Source organism: Monodelphis domestica, chromosome 3 (assembly GCF_027887165.1).
Source record: "Monodelphis domestica isolate mMonDom1 chromosome 3, mMonDom1.pri, whole genome shotgun sequence".
Taxonomy (NCBI): domain Eukaryota; kingdom Metazoa; phylum Chordata; class Mammalia; order Didelphimorphia; family Didelphidae; genus Monodelphis; species Monodelphis domestica.
Window position 1 is genome coordinate 178,758,075 of NC_077229.1, and position 18,094 is coordinate 178,776,168.

Here is an 18,094-nt window from a genome sequence, read left to right on the forward strand (position 1 = left end):
AGCCAACTGTGACTTCATGTCTCAAAATAGCAAAGTGAAACATTACCAAGCTCAACCCAGAGAGTGCAGACCCCATAGAAAACAGAGGAAGGGATGTCCAGGACTGGCTATGTAAGTGAAATAAGGGAGCTGACCCTGAACTTGGATAGGAACAAATCCTCACTATTTTTCCATCTGCATTTCTATTTTTAAAAAATTATTCTAGATAAAAAATTATTCTAGGTATTACTTAGCTGATACCAGTTTAAATATCACATGACACAACTGTGAGATTAGTCTCCATAATGGAGTACAAAATAAGGGTACAAAATAAACTCAGCTGACTTGCTTTTTAAGTCTGGTTTTGTTTCTTTTCTTTTCTGTTTCTTCCTTCCTTCTTTCTTTCCTTCCTTCCTCCCTTCCTCCCTTCCTTCCTCCCTTCCTTCCTTCCTTCCTTTTTCTTCCTTCTTTCTTTCTTTCTTTCTTTCTTTCTTTCTTTCTTTCTTTCTTTCTTTCTTTCTTTCTTTCTTTCTTTCTTTCTTTCTTTCTTTCTTTCTTTCTTTCTTTCTTTCTTTCTTTCTTTCTTTCTTTCTTTCTTTCTTTCTTTCTTTCTTTCTTTGTCTCTGACTGTCTCTCTTTCTGTCTTCCTTCTTCAGTAAGGGCTTTTTTTTTTGTTAAAATGACATTTGTGGTTGACCTCCAAATTTGACAGACAATTTGTCAATGATATCATAACCTTTAGGTTGCTCTGATATTTGGACATATTGGGGGAGGGGGGTACAGATTCTTCACCACATCCTAGAACACTACCTGGGACTTTCTGGATCCTAAATGTTTGCAAGCACTTCTGGGTCACTAAGAATTTAATTGAGTTCAGATATTACAGCCAACTCAGGCATGGACCCTCTCATTCTAAGCAAGCCTCTAAAGTTCCCAATCTTGTCTCCAGAAAAAAAAATGGGAAAAGAGCAAAACTGAGTTTTCCCAGTTCTTTGGGCTTATTTCTCCTTTTGGGTTAGCTCATGTTTCTTCTGAGCCTTCTTCACTCTTTCAGTCTGTTCTTTGATCTCTCCCTCCTCATATTTTCTTTCATATTTTTACTGTTGGTCCTCATTCTTCTGGGCCTTTGGTTATATTTCCCTCAACAGAGCACTGACATGTTCATCATAGTCCAATGTCCAAGCTATAGCAAGATCATGAGTCAGCTTCTCCCAGGGACCAAGGAGTCTTTTCCTGGACACTTATTAAGGCAGAGCAGAGTTGAGGGTTTATTCCAATTGCTCTATCACAATCCCTGCAAGCAGAATCAAACTTTTGCAGTTTCACAAACATACTGACTCTCTTAGCCATATTTAAATTGGCCTAATGAGAATTAAGTCTGATGGCTTCTGGGAGTCATTCAATGGCTTTCTGGAGTTCCCCACTATTTAGGGCATTAATGGCCACCACCTTCTTTTCCCTGAGCCATCATCTTAACTATTCTCTCTATAGTTCAATCCCCCATTTCTTGAGGGAAAACCCATTCAAGGACTTTTTCATGATCAATTTCTTCATCCCTTTCTTTGCTTTCTGGTTCTTCTGGCATTGGGGTTTCTCATTTTCCTTAATTCTTTCTTCTGATTTAGCTTTATGTAGAGCAGGTGGGATTTTACCACCCATCCTCTCGGACCAGTCTGGCCCATGTGCAGAAGGGAGGCCTGGGTTCTGTTGGCAGAGCTGATGAAGGCCTGGAGCTCATTAAGTTTTCTGCTATCCGTGCTGGGAGGAGCTTGGGGCCAGACTGGGAGGCTAGATGCTATATTCTATATTAAAAGAGCGAGCTTTAGAGAAATTGCTTCTGAGCCAACAATGTAAGATGCAGAGAGAATTTTCCCCATGAGGTAAGACTTTTTCCCCAAGAAGTAAGACCCCAGTGAAATTGATCTTCCTTGTCATGCTCCCACTTGGGAAACGTCAGCTATGGGACCTTGGCCTTCACACTTGACTTCAGTCTCCTCATCTCTCTTAGGTTTTTAAAAGATATAGCAGGATAAGGCTTGTTTTCCCCCAAAGAACATAACATCCTTGACGGCAGGGCCTGCTTTGTTTCATCTTCATATTCCCACCACCTGGTGCAATCCCTGGCCCATAGTAGGTGCTTAATAAGCAGTTATTGAATTAAATTACCTCACATTAAATGGCAACAATAGGTAGCAGGAATATAGAAATTAATTTTGCATGACTTCACACATAGAATGGGTATCCCGTTATTGATGTCTCAATCAGTGGGGGAGGATCTGGGGAGAGGGAGAGAATTTGCAAGTCAAATTTTTAAGAACAAGATACAGGTGTATTGTGAATTGTCTTGAAGACAAGAGGGTCTATTTTCAAGTCTTATCCCTGACACACACTGACGAGGTAAACAAGTACATGGACCTAAGGCAACTCTCTAAAAATACAGTAGGACCTCATTTTACTCATTCAATTACCTCTCCGTCCAGTAAGCCAAAAATCCCATGTAACAGGGAACCCCAATATTTAATTAGTAAGTTTTATATGAACATACCTAGGCACTGTGATGACTTTTCTTAGGTTTATCAAAACTACTATCTAGAGTTACTACTTTTATGTTTTGGGGTCATTATTAATAACTAAATTATAATAACTAATTTAATATAATAAACATAAATCATAATAAATATAAATTATGTCACATATAATTTATAAAAATACATAAAAACAAATTTATGTAATAAATTAAAAATAAAAGATATAAAATAAAATGTATAAATTAACATAATATAATATAATAAATAGCCTTAATGAAACAAAGAGAAGCACTGCTCTGACAGAGACACAAAAAGAGAATTCCAAAGACCAATGCAGACCTAACATGAAACATTGTAAAGATTTAAAGCAACACTTCTCAGAGGGAGAGTGAGCAGGTTTGGGCAAGCTACTTTATGAGACTTTTAACCGATGGGAAAAGGATGAGGATTTAGTGTGTAATTTAAAATGTTTATTTAATATTTTTCTGTCTTAATTTTTTTCCAATAGGTGTATACTTGAATTCATGTGTGTTGAGTTTGTGTAAAAAGGGCTCCTTCGGTATAAGTTATCTAGAGCTGCTAGTTTACATTAAGAAAAAGAAATTTCATACTCAAAGCTCTCCACACTACAGAACAAAACGTAGGCACACAGGTACATTTGGATCAGCTTAAGCATCAACTTCTACAAAAAGTCTTTCTTGACCCCACCCCGCTGCTAATGCCTTCCCTCGAATCACCTTGTATTTTTGTATTTGTTTTTTCCTATACATCTACATGCCCATATTATCACCTCCAACAGAGTAAGGGCAGTGCATGTTTCATTTTTGTCTTTGGGTCCCAGGGCTAAACACAGCACCTAGAACCTAGCAGGCTTGTAATACATTTTTATTCACTTATTAATTTATATAAGGACAATTGGTCTAAAACAATTTCAAGGAAATAAAAAAGATGAGCAAGATGACTAGATTCCTTGCCATGTTGGATACATGATCTGTTCAAAGATATCGGCCAAGCATCCCATGAGCAGCAGGCAGCCAGTTACACTCATCTAGCCTAAACCTAGTGAAAATGTAATTGGGAAATATCTAACAAAATAAATAAAAATATAATAAAACACAGATAATGACATCACACTTTAAAACTAAGCCAATATGCAGTTGAAGGGATTCTCACACACGGATTAATGGGTTCGGTTTTTATTTGAGCTTGACACCACCATCTCATTCATTTTCTTGAACCAAACCTTGCCTATTTATATCTTGAGATCTAATACTGAAGCTGCTATCGGTTTGGTCCAGTCAATAAATTGTTTGAATAAATAAGAATTCTTAGATTTAAATGGTAAACACTGTAAAAGGAACACCACTAAAAAGTGATTAGTGAGGAATAGAGATCAAGTTCTATCCAAATGCAGCCCATTCGTGGTGTTTTCTCCCCATCTTCTCTAAATTGGCTCAGTCATCCAGTTACACTCACACTTTCAAGTCTGAGGTTCCCAGTGAGGTATATTTCAGGTTTCTATAATTCAAAATGATAATAGCAACATCAATAGCATTTATATAGCCCCAAGGGGCAGCTAGGTGGTACAGTAAGACAGTGCCAGGTTTGGAGTTCAAATGTGACTTCAGACATTTATAAACTGCCGACAAATTACTTAACCCTATTTGCCTCAGTTTCCTCAAAATGAGCTGGAGAAGAAAATGGCAATCCACTCCAGTATCTTTGCCAAGAAAACCCCAAATGGGGTCATGAAGAGTCTGACATGACTGAAATGGCTGTATAATGATATATAATAGTTACTATGTGCCAGGCACATTGCCTGATAAATATTACTTCATTTAATCCTCACAACAGCCCTGGCAGGTAGGGGCTCTTATTATCCCTATTTTATAGTTGAGGAAACTGAGGCAAACAAGTGAAATGACTTGCCCAAGGCCCTCAGAAAGTGTCTGAGGTTCTCAGGGTCCTCAGCATAACTTTAGTGTGAGGGGAATACATTCCTATTACTCACCACTATGGCTCCTGAGTCCTTCCTAGCATGCTTCCCATTTACTGGAACTGGTCACCACAACACATAAAACATTTACTTAACAACAAGGTAAGGGCAGGAATCATCATAACATTTACTCATCAGAAAGCAAACGCAAGAATAATCCTCCCATTTTTCTCAATAGAAGTCAAAAGCAAAGTTAATTATAATGTTTATTCACTCCATGTCAAGCAGGAATAATTAAAATGTCACCAATTATACTATGACTGGGTTATGCTCTCTCATCAATATGTCCAGTGTCTGTGGGAGAAAGTGGGCACACATGAATAGAAATCTAATAAACAGGCATATGAATGAGGAAACCCATGTGCCTAGAACACTTTTACATCATAGCCATTGATGTCCTATTCCCTGCAATAAATCAATCAATGCATATTTATTAAGTGACTATTAGGTGCCAGACAGGAGTGTCTGGACTGGACTTAGGAAGACCTAAGTTCAAATCCTGCCTCAGACACTTACTAGCTGTGTGACCCTGGGCAAGTCACTTAGCCTCAGTTTCCTAATCTGTAAAATGAGCTGGAGAAACAAATGGCAAACCATTTCAGTATTTCTGCTAAGAAAACCCCAAATGGGTCACATAGAATCAGACACTATTGAATGACTGAACAGCAGCAGCACTTAGGACAGAATTTAGCACACAGTAGTCACTTAATAAATGTTTATTGAGTTATATTGGATAGAATTCTCTTCTAATGAACTTCCAGCAGCTGCTCTAGCTTTCCTCTAGCTGATCAATAAAGCATCTTTTCTCTGAGCAAGTTCCCAGGAAGGCAGCTGAAGAGTTAACTATCTCAGCTAGAAGACATATTTTCTGTCCCTGGGTTCTTGTCATTCTTCTTGCACTCTCCTGCTTCTTTCTGGCTGTCTCTTCTTATATCTTCTCCTGCTGACTTCCTCACAGTTTCAAATGCTTAAAATCTGAGCCTTCTGGAAGCCAGTGACTCATTTTTTCCTTTGAGGTAAAATTCAAGAAATGTACCTTTTTGCCATGTATGAACCAAACAGGACTCTTCCCATAGTTCTCAGTTACTTGAATTATAATTTGGTCAGTTATAAGCTTCAAACTCTAAAAACATTTGTAAATAAATAAGCAGATGGACCACAATGATACCCTACAGCCTCATCATTGCTCTGTCTTTAAATAGGTCCTCTAGGTACAAGTATCAGTGGGGAAGTTCTTTATCTGGTTCACAGAACAATCTGATCCTTAACATTGTATCTGAGAAATAATATCTTCACAAGTGGATTTTATCTTTTTTTCTTATTTACCTTTTTGGGTCCTTTTCCCAACCACACAGTTCATATATAAAAGGGTAATACTTTGCACTTAAAAAACTGAATTGACCTTGAGATATAGATAATGACTTAAATTTTAATACTGAAATGCACTGACCTTTTTTTCCCCCTCAATCCTTATCCTAATCCTTTTAACTGTCTTGACCCCACTGGTCATCACTTCTTTCTTGTTAGTGTCTTTCACCTTCAACATCCATGAGATTGCTCTCTCTAGATTTTTCTCCTAGGCATCTAATCACTCTCTTTTTGGTCTTCCTTGCATCTTCTTTTTCTTCCGACCATCCCTGCAAAACATGGCCAGCCTTCTTCTCTCCTCTGATGATCTCATCAATTTTTATTGCTTCAAGTTTTGCTTCTATACAGATGACAACCAAATACAAATGCCCAGCCCTAATTTCTCTCCTCAGCTCTAATACTGACTTTTTTACTGCCTGCTGGGCAGCTAAATCCAGAAGTCTCATTAACCTCAAGTCACTTATCCTAAAACAAACACATCTTTCCCCTCACTACATTTGCCTCTCTTCCCACTCAATGTCAAAATCTTAATCATCTTTGATGCCTCCTTCTCACTTACTTCCATGTCCATTAAATCACCAAGTTCTATCATTTCTACATCCACAATGGATCTTGAATCTACTACCCTCTCCTTTCCACTCCAGTTGCTACCATTCCAAGTAAACTCCCATAACTGTTTATTAATCAATCAATATTTATTAAATGCCTCTTATATGCCAGGCACTATGCTAAGCTCTGGGGATGAAAAAGAGGGTAAAAGACAGTCTCTGCCCTATTCCTTCTAGGATCAAATACGCACTCTTCTGTTGGCATTGAAAGCCCCTCACAGCCACAATCTGGTTCCAAATCTATCTTTCTAGTCTCATTACAAACTAATTCCCTTGACACATTCTTCCTTTTAGCATTCAATTTTTAAATCATAGCATGCTAATTCGCATATAGTAGATGATCCATAGATATATTTCTAGAATGAAAAAGGAAGGAATATAAAATATTTCCTCATTGAATCTAATTTGTGATTCAAATAAGTATAAAAACTATCAAACATACATCTACTTGTCAGATAATTCCCTTAATGGCCCAACACATTGGGAAATGAATGGAAAGAATCCAGTTACCCTGAGTTTGTTTTGGGATCTTTTTTTTCACAGATGATATTACTTCTTGAAAATGCAGCTATTTAGTTTGTTATTTAGGGCAATACTCATTCATGTGATAATTAATGTCATAATTGATAAGTTTATTAGACTTATAAACAATTGAGTGAGACAAATGATTTCGATGGACTAAAAATGTGTGGCCTAAGTAACATGTATAACTTTATATAGAGAGAAATATATGTATATATATATTTAAAAATAAGGTAGTTCCTTAGCAATTTGAAGCATTTCCCAATTGACTTGTTAAGACTACAAGGTGTGACCCTTGTTTAGAGGCATCTGAGGGGCAGCTCCCCAAAGGAAACTTTCTGAGAGAACATACAAAACTCCTGATTAATTTCTAATGACTAGGGTGACCTCTGAGATAATTGGTAGACTGGGACTCGGGGGATCTCTATCTTTATCAAAGGATCATCCCCTCTCCATAATCTATAAAAACGAGCTAACAAAACAGTTTCCTCTTTTGGATTTTACCTTTCCTTTTTCAGAAGACAAACCAAAACAAAGTAAGCCTGGTTCTGAGGCAAAGGAAGTCTGTGTCCAGGCATGGTCTTTTCTCTGAGGAACTGGAAATCATTACCTTGGAACAGAGACAATAGGCATTTACACATGCATATAGGTCACCTGAAAGAAGAGCTCCTAAGAGCTAACCATCGAAGTCCATGAGATGGCAGCAACCAAGGAGTAGAATTATTTCTTGAAGAAGCAGATGGTAGATATGTGCATCTGAGCAGCTCATGAAAATGTTCATGGAACCCATATTCCTGTGTGTAGGAAGGGAAATTTATAATTCCCTGGGTAAAGTGAATCCTAGAATCTAGACTTCTAGTGTGAGAAACCCTAAGCACTATCAAGCTTGGGATTTACTTCTTGGATAACCCTCAATTTGAGAGTTTCTAAATTCCAGAGAGATTATATCTTCTAGAAAAAGGACATATCTTGATGCATTGTGCTCCTTAGAGAAATGGAAGGATAACTCACATAACCTCCTGAATGCTGTACTATTCTAAGAGCAAAGCTAGTGAGTTATTTGGACAATTAAGGTCTTCTTTGCAGGAGATTGCTTGTTCAGCAATCTCAAAGTGTGCTCACCTTCCAGAAGGAATCTAAATGACAAGAGTCCCACTAGGAATCTGTGGAAGATCTAGGAATTCATCAGAATGTCAAAGGATTATCCCAATAATAACACAGAATTGAGTTTCCATCCTAGGGGAGCTGGTGTACCATTTGAATGTTTTATGTGTTTCTTTGTGTTCAGGATCTTCTCTGAGTTCTTTTTATCTTCTGCATTTTTTTGTTAGGTGAAATAAAAGCTATTTTACCTTGCCTTGAAAGTTCATATAGGAGATAGGATCTTGTTGGCCACATTTAGGGAAACCCAGACATGAGCCAAAACATAAACTATATTTAGATGTTTTCATGGAAAAATTCCAGCAATGAGTCAAAGGGAAAATTACCCTTTTGGGTAGGCACAAGACTGAAATTCATGGGAAGGCAGAAGTTTGGGGAGACCTGATCTATGGGTTACACATACATAATTCATAGATATATTAGAAAAAGAAGTACTAAGTATGAAAATCCTGATAGATTCACAAGAAAGATACCTAGAGGGGGATATGTAGACAAACAGATTGACTCCTCCTTTCCTCCACCCCTCTCTCTCTGTCTTCCTCTGCCTCCATCTCTCTGTCTCTGTCTCTCTGTGTCTTTGTGTCTCTCTGTTTCTTTCTGTTTGTCTGTGTGTCTCTCTCTCCACCCTATTTCCCCCTCCAAACCGTAAGTAACAAAGGTTTTTAGTTTCATGTAAAATATTTTTTAAACCTTTCCCTTTTGTTTTAGGTACTAAGTATCATTTCCAAGGCAGAAGAAAGGAAAGGGCCAGGCAAGTAGGATGAAGTGATTTGCCCAAGATTACACAGCTAGGAAGCATCTGAGGCCAAATTTGAACCCAGGACCTCCTGTCTTCAGGCTTGGCTCTCTATCTCTAGTGGCCGCCATGGGTAATCATTTAAAACCACTTTTATCTTATTAATATGTTTGATTGCTTTTATTTGTAGGCAGGTATTAAAATAACATTTATTAAAAAATTAAAACTATAAAATGAGAAGATAGGGATAGAGCATGTGTAAGTTCCTCCTTTCCATCTATAAATCTATTAACTTCTATCTGATCTCTCCTAACAGAGTTCCTTGAAAGCAGGAAAGCTGACTATTTTATTTTTTGTACCTCTGTTACCGAACTCAGTGTTAGGTACTCAATAATTCTTATTAAACAAATTAATATTATGTGTACTTACTGTTTAGTTTCCAATTCATTTATTAATAAGATTCATCCATATTTATGTCATAATTTTAATTTTTTTAAAAAATGTTTCCTCACTGTCCTGAATAAAGTAATAAAGAATATTATCTCCATTTTTCTCAAATGTTCATATCTCAGTGTTGGAAGAGAATTCATAAGTCAAAGTATCTGATCAACAATCCTCTAGTCTTTGCTTAAGAAAGTTGGGTGGCACGGTGGCTATGGTCCTGGCCTTGATATCAGGTTCAGATCCTGCCTTTTGAGGAATCTCTGCCCTTACTAGCTGGGTGACTCTGGGCAAGTCATCTAACTCCTCTGGGCCTCAGTTTTTCATCTCTAAAATGACAAATAATAATAGTCCCTATCTTATGTGGCTGTTATGTAATAAGAGATTTTAGGAAGGCAAAAGAATTACAAGGCAAATATCATAAAATGCAGTGAAACAATTCTAGCAGGGTTCACCCTGTTAAAAATCAAATGGAATAATATATGAAAAGTACTTTGCAGAAGTGTATACAGAAAATGTTATTTAAAAACTAGGTATTTATATTATTATTATCATTAATTATAACAGTAAACCACCACCTTCTGGGGCAGCCCATTACACTTTTGGATAGCTTTGCTTCTTTCTTTTTTTCTGATATCAAGTCTAAATTTGTCTCTTTGAGGCTTCTGTCTCTCAATCCTAGATCTGCTATCTTTGGCTTCAAATACTTGAAGATGGCTATCATCTCTATTCAACCTCCCCAGGTCTTCTCTTCTCTAAGCTAAACACCAAGAGTTCCTTTGATCAATCTTTGATTGATGTTTTCTAGGTCACTTGGTCATCTTGGTTATTCTCCTCTTCCTGCTCCAGTTTGTCAATAATTTTTTTCTAAAATGGACTTCCAAGAATTGAACATGATAATCCAGATATCTGACCAGGGCAGAGAACAAACAACCTCCCTTATTCCTGAAGTTATGTTGTTTACAGATGAAGATTCTGAGGCTCAGAGAAACTGTGATTGTCCATGAGCAGCTAGGTGGCACACTGGGGTTGGAAATGCCAAGACTCATCTTCCCGAGTTCAAATCTTCCTTCAGATACTTATTAACTATATGACTCTAGACAAGTCATTTAACCTTGTTGGCCTCAGTTTCCTCATTTGAAAAATGAGCTGAAGAAGTAAATGATAGATCACTCCAGCTTCTTTGCCAAGAAAACCCCCAACAGGGTCCCAAAGAATTGGAGACGATTGAAATGAGCCAACAACAAAAATACAGATGGTGCTCTGGAATGTTATGGACTATGAAAGATGTACTAATTACCTTCTATGTCTTTAATCCAATGGAGTCTAGATATCTTTTTTAGGGGAGGGGAGGGATATTAGAGAGAGAATTTGTACATTGAACTAGATAACCTCTGCAATCCCTTCAAACTCTAGTATCCAAGGAACATCTAAGGATTCCTATGTGTATGTGAGAAATTCATACATCAGTTCTATTCCACGTCAGAATTTCCAGTTTATGGATTCTATTGCCAAAAAGGATGTATCAAAGTAAATACTTGGAAAAGGCGAAGAAGGAAGGGAAACAGCTGTCAAACTAATGCCATTTTATCTTGTGACAGGGTTACTAGTCTCCTGTATCAAAGGAAAGTCACAAGCATGGTAGACTGATTTCAGGAAGGCATTTGATAAAGTTTCTCATGATATCCTAATCAATGCAGAGGGTAGTGAACAGTACAGATAAGTGAATTGGTAACTGGTTGTATAATTACACCTGAAGAGTGTTAATTAATGGATCAATTGCAACAGGAAGGAACCTGTACTCACCCTGTCCAGTTCTTTATTTGTTGGTGACTTCAGTGAAGAAATGGAAAGAATTTTTATTAAATTTACAAATGACACAAATTGGGGAATTGAGAAAGATTCAGAAAAAACTTTTTAAACCTTGAAAATAGGGTAAAATTTAAAAAAAATTATTAAAAATTGGTCTGAACTTATTATTTCATCAAGGTGAGAAATTTTTGCAGGTATAGAAACACCTTACATCAACACAGATAAGATCATTGAGTCCTAGAATCTTAGAGCTAGAGCAAGAAAGGAACTTAAGGGGACTAATGGGCATAACCTCACATTTTACATATGTGAAAACTGAGGCTCAGGGAGATTACATGACTTGCCTAAAAATGCACTGGTTTTAAGGATCAAAGGCAAGTTTTAATTCAAGGTCTTCTGTTTGCAAATTAAGTGTTTTTTAACTGTCTGTTAATTTTTACTTTTAGAAAAATAAAAAAAGAAGTTTGTCTATGAACCCATGAACTTATGTGCAATTATATGAAATATATTTTGTTTGTGTACACTAAATTTAAGAATAGAGGAACAGATATGTCCTGTTTCATGTCCCCTTGTGAACTTATTTTGTTTTTCTTTTGTATATTTTAGTGTTTTATTGGTGCTCACTTCCTTCTCTTTTTCTTTCTTGTATATCTATATCACTACCCATGAATTTCCTCCTTCTTGCTCTCTCCCCCAATACAAGACTTTCCTTGTAACAAAAAAAATAGTCAAGCAAAACAAGTCAATATATTGGTTGGCTGAAAATATGTGTCTCATTCTCCAATTCTAGGCCATTGCCTCTCAGTCAATAGGAAAGAGGCTTACTTCATTGTTGGTTTTCTAAAGTAATGATTGGTCCCTGAGATCAGAGTCCTGAAACCTTTCAGCGTTATTTTCCTTTACATTACGGTGGTCATCAGGTAAATTGTTTTCCTGGTTGGGCTCATTTTACCTTGCCTCAATTCATCCAAGTCTTTCTAAATTTCCCTGAATCTTTCATATTCATCATTTCTTATAGCACAATAAGTGTCCATTACACATATGTACCACACTTTAGCAAGCTGTTCCCCAGTGACAGGCACCTCCTTTGTCTCAAGCTCTCTTCTGCTTACTCTCTTTGCTGTAAACACCAAATACATCAATGGCCCAGGGGATGGGTTGTGTTCCATGCTGTGATCGCTTAGTTCAAACACCCTCTCAGCTAATGATTTGGACTATTTTGACAGTGGATGTTGATTTCTACATAGGTCTTTCATCTTGATCTCAAGTCATTGGGCTTTGATCTTAAAAAACTGAACTTAAAAAAAAAGCAAAGTAGGTCTTCCACATGGGCCAATTTTTCCCATTAGGAAATGAGGCTATTTAGACCCTTTCCACAACAAGGAGAACTCTTCCTTCTGTAAAAGGGCATAGAATCTATTCTCTCCAAACCCAGATGAGCAAGAGGTACTCAGGGAAAATAAGGGGGAAAATCAGTGAAAAATGTCTGTCTGAGGTGACTTTCAAGGACAATCCAAAGCATAATGTGCTGAGAGGGAAAGCTGAATTTCTGATCATTACAGTGATGATACGAGCTAACATATATATGATATTTTAAGGTTTGCAAAACACTTTACATATGCAGGGTGTTCTGAAAGTCTCAGTTCTAAGCTGTAAGCTGTACTGAGACTTTTGAGACACTGTATTACCTCTTTTTACACAACAACTATGTGAAGCAGGTGCTATGACGCCCATTTTGCAGATGAAAAAAGGAAGGTTGAAAGGGAGAGTTATTTTCCCAGAGTTAGTAAAAGTCTATAAAAATCAGATCTCCCTGACTCCATGACCAGAGCTCTGTTATATGCTACCTGGAGGCCTTATATGATACAACAGGTAAAGTCTGTCATGTGATTTCTGATCTTGACTTTAAGTTCTTACACAAGTTAGTGAATTACTTAATTTCCTTTGTGCCTTGATTTTCACCATCTTGATACTAGTATAGTAACAGAATCTCACACTTCCCTCAAATATAATACCCCATCACTTACCTAAAACATTGCTTCATTCTTTCCCCCTCTATATGGGTCCAAAAATCGATTTGGCATGTAATGAAGAGGTTCTATAGGGAGGTAAATGAGATATTGTCTGTAAGGCACTTTGGAAACTTTAAAATATTATGTAAAGATTAGTTATTTTTAATCAAATCCTTTCAGATACTCAGATTAAAATATAAGTTTATTCCCATTCTCTTTCCCTACAATTTCCTACTAAACAAATGTGCTTTCCTCTTTCCTCCCTTCCTTTTTCTTTCCCTTACTCCCTCCCTTTTTCCCTCCTTCCCTCCCTTTCCTCCCTTCCTCTTTCTCTTCTTTCTTTTCTTCCTTTTTTCTTCCTTTCTCTTTCTTTTTCTCTGTCTTTCTTTTTCTCTGCCTTTCTTTTTCTCCTTCCTTCCTTTTTTCCTCTCTTTTCTTTCTTTCTTTCTTTCTTTCTTTCTTTCTTTCTTTCTTTCTTTCTTTCTTTCTTTCTTTCTTTCTCTCTCTCTCTCTCTCTCTCTCTCTCTCTCTCTCTCTCTCTCTCTCTCTCTCTCTCTCTCTCTCTCTCTCCTCCCTCCCTCCCTCCTTCCCTTCTTTCCTTCCTTCCTTCCTTCCATCAATACTTCCTCACTCTTTGCCTTGGTCCTAATGACTGTAATAATAATAGAAATGGCAAAATGTAAATACCACATTGATTTTACATGGTACATGTTTATGACAACCCTGTGAGATGAATGGTGTATTATTATACCAGTTTATTGAAAGGGACACTGATATATAGCAGTTAAGTGATTTGCTCTAATCAGACAACTAATGAAGGACCAGAGCCAAGACTTTGAATCTATCTTCTGTTGAACTGGTTTTTAAAATATTATCATGAAAACTGAAGGTAAGGAAAAATAGCAATTGCAAAATCAAGTCAAGGAATAAGGATTTTGCCATCCCTACCCAAAGCAGCTGGTTGATGTTGCACCTAATGCTGACATATAAACATTACAATAATATACCGGATACATAAATTAGTTCCACTATAAAATATAAACATTTTGCTTCCTTTAATTTTTTATATTGTTGCTATTTTGTCTGTTGATATTTCAGTAAATTTGCTAGGTAATAAATGATCCTATCAAGTTCAATCCACTAGATCATAAGCCTTAATTTATATAATTCTCTAGGTTCCCATATGTTTCCCTTACTTTTTGCAGCTGTTATTTGGGGTTTGGAGTTGGGTGGGGGTGACTACACAATTACTGTCTATCCAGAAATCTCTAGCTTGTTAAGAGACAACCATAGAGCTTCCACATTTAACTTTCAAAATATGATTGCTCTGGGATTTTATTCTTTTGCTAAAATTTCAGGGATGGCTTTTATTCCTGAGGAAAAAAATTTGAATGATGTTAATTAACATTTGCATGGACAAACTAAAGTTTATGTGAGAAAACAAATGTAATCTTGCATTGAACTTTATCTTTGAAGACTTTAAATAATTTCTAAGAGAGAGTCTTAAAATTGGGACTAAAGTAAATATTCAGGCCGCCCCCACCTCACTTAGCAACTATAGAAACAACAAATATACTTGGGAACTGAGGTGGCAGAGGCTTCAGAGAAGAACTATGGAGTTGGGAAGTGAACATCTGGCAAACAGAAAAGATCTGAAAAAGGAAGTGGACTTAGATGGAAAAATTCAATTGTATATCATTCATAAAGGAATGGACTCCTTTTCCTCCTATCTAGATTACTTAGCATATATCTTATGAGCAGTGAGGTGGCACAATGGATAGAGTGCTGGGCCTAGAGTCAGGAAGGTTCATCTTCCTGAGTTCAAGTCTGGCCTCAGATACTTACTAGCTATTTAACCTCATTGTTTCACCCCGTTTGCCCCAGTTTCTTTGTTTATAAAATGAACTAGACAAGGAAATGGCAAATAACTCCAACATCTTCACCAGGAAAACCCCAGATAAAGTCACAAAGCATCAAAAATGACTAAACAACAACAATAAATATATTCTGTATTTTCTTGTCTCTGTATACATTGTCTTTTTCCCTATCCCCACCCTCAAACAAAGTAGAAGGTAAATGTGAAGGTGGAGGGATTCTCTTCCCTCCTCCTGGTCACAAGCTTTGAATTCATCACCTCCTAGCTAACTTGCATTTGGGATGGGGCCATCTTTTGTTTGTCTTCTCTTCTTTGGCGTAAGGCCTTCTGAGAACTTGATAGGTAGTTGGTGTCTTTTTCTCAGTGGTTGCCAGAGTAGATGCAGCAGCATCAGCAGCAAAGGCAAACTGACCCCATAGGAAAGAGTCATTCATACATAGAAAGCCCCCCAGAAAGACAGAGCCCACTTAGCAGTTGTGATCAGATGTACCCAGTGAAGATGAAATGTAGACTAGCTGACAAGCTATCTGGCTAAGACACTGCAAATATCCCAAGAAGTCCTGAATAGCCAGCCTATAATGACTATAATCATTCTATGATTCTTTATTGCTTAGAATTCCTTTTTTGTGGGAGAATAAAACCACTTGTTCCACACTTTTTTTCTTATTTATATTCTGGGTACCTTTTAACTTCCTCTCTGCTTGCTGGGAAGGGCCCATAAGTCTAGAGCTAAAAATAAAATTGTTCCTCAGGAATCCAAAGTGGGAGTTTGGAAATTCTATCCTAGACTCTCTTCTTCCCCCCCCCCCCCTTTGCTATTTCACTTGGTGATTCCATCATCTCTACAGTAATGATTATCCAGCCTTAGTCTTTCTCCAAACCTCCAGACTTTCTCTCCAACTGCCTATTAGAAACCTCAACTGGATGTCCCAAAGACATCTTAAACTCAACATGTCCAAAACTGAACTCATTATTTCCCCCCAGTCCTCTCTCTTTCCCTAGGTACTGTGGAGGTACTACCATTCTTCTAGGCACCCACCTAGAAGTCATCCTGGACTCCAGACCTTTTCTCTTATTCCTACATATCCAATCTGTTGCCAAGTCCCATTGACTTTGTATTCATAGCATCTCTCTTACATATTCCCTTTGCTCCTTTGAGAGAAGGAATATAGGAGACACTAAATAAATGCTTACTAACTGAATCTAGAGAAGATATTCGGTGTAATCTACATTTCAAACTTTAGAGATACATTAAAATATTGCTTATTATTTCCGGATCACTATTCAAAATATGCAAGATGGATAGGGGGCATAGTGGATAGAGTGCTGGGCCTCAGATCAGGAAGATTCATCTTCCTGAATTCAAATCCAGCCTCAGATACTTAACCACTGTGTGAGCCTGAACAAGTCACTTAACCCTGTTTGCCTCAGTTTCCTCATCTGTAAAATGAGCTGGAGAAGAAAATGGCAAACCACTCCAGTTTCTTTGCCAAAAAAGCTCCAAATGGAATCATGAAGAGTCTAACATGACTGAAAAATGACTGAACAACAATTTAAAATATAGGTGAATAGACTTTTAAATGACTACCTTGGAAAACAAAACAAAAAGTAAAAATAAAATAAATGACTCCCTTGGCATTAGTTTGAGCCTAAGTTTGAAGCCACAGATGTCTTTAGACAGAGCAAGATTTTGCCTGTGGATAACAAAGGTCAGCCTTGCCCCCTGGACTGTTTCTCTGGACCTTAGCGTGGTCACAGAGTCTCCACCATTCCATTTTACCTCTATGCAGTTGAAAGCTGAGAGGAGAACTGTGGAGCCACACTGGGCACCAGAAGCGGAAGCTCTAACTCCTTGTAACTCCCTGAAATGTGGGAAGTTACAGCACTAAGAATGTTCGCTTGATGACAGCTGCCATAGCCAAAGTAGCCAGTTCTCCTCAGCTAGAGCTATGAGCAGAGTCAGAAGGCACGAAGGACCTCAGTGCTGCTAGGATGTTAGATCTGCAGCAGGGACAGATTCTAGCCTTGACAGCTTTAGAAAGCTGTATCAGCTAGGTGTGAGGTGGTACCTTACAGCGGTTTTGATTTGCATTTCTCTGATTACAAGAGATTTAGAATACTTTTTCATGTGCTTTTGATAGTTTTGATTTCTTTATCCAAAAATTGCCTATTCATTCATTCCCATGCCCATTTATCAATTGGAGGATGGCTTGCTTTTTTATACAATTGATTTAGCTCTTTGTAAATTTGAATAATTAGACCTTTGTCAGAGATTTTTGGAAATAGGTCTTGACCAAAGACACATGTAAAACCCAGTGGAATTGTGCGTCAGATATGGGAGGGGGTTGGAGGGAGGAGGGGGAAAGAACATGATTTTTGTAATCCTGGAAAAAATACTCTAAATTAATCAATTAAATAAAATTAAAAATAAAATAAAATAAAATACTGGATACTCCTGTAAAAACAAAAAAGAAAGAAAGCTGTATCAGCTAGGGAGGAAGATGGGAGACAAACCTCTTTCCCATAATGCTTTCTTGTTCCAATTGACTGAGGTTCCTAATCTCTGAAAAGAATTCCCAGAAACCTATCCCTTGCCTCTAATCTTTTCATTACTCAGGAAAAGCAGAAGGCATATCAGGAGGAGGTTTTTCCATGTGAAGATATGGGCAAGAGAACCAGAGGGAAAGAAAATTAGGTAAAACTGTTTTGCATTTACAGTTATATTCCTCACTGTATTTCAATAAATCAAATGGCAACTAAAATGTCCAGCATCTATGTCTAATGAATGAGATTGACTGACAAAGGCAAGAGATTTCAAGCTGCATGATCTGGGTTTGAGTAGAGAGATAAGAGATTAACTAGTATTTCTATTTTCAGACTCTGGGAGCATATATTAGTTCATGCCCTTAGATCTAAATTGAACCCAGAGTCTACAGATAAGCCCCAAATCGCTCAGGGCAAAGGAAGTAGCTGCTATTGATAGACTAAAGGAATAAATGAGGAATTTCTTAAGTGCTTGTTACTATGCATAAAGAATTATGCTAAGCATTAAGGG

General features: G+C 37.4%; 1 pseudogene; it reads right to left on the reverse strand.

Annotated features, from left to right (window-relative positions):
* Positions 1 to 653: 653 nt before the first annotated feature.
* Positions 654 to 18,094, reverse strand: part of LOC100616960 (hsc70-interacting protein-like) — a 54,452-nt pseudogene continuing 37,011 nt past the window's right edge.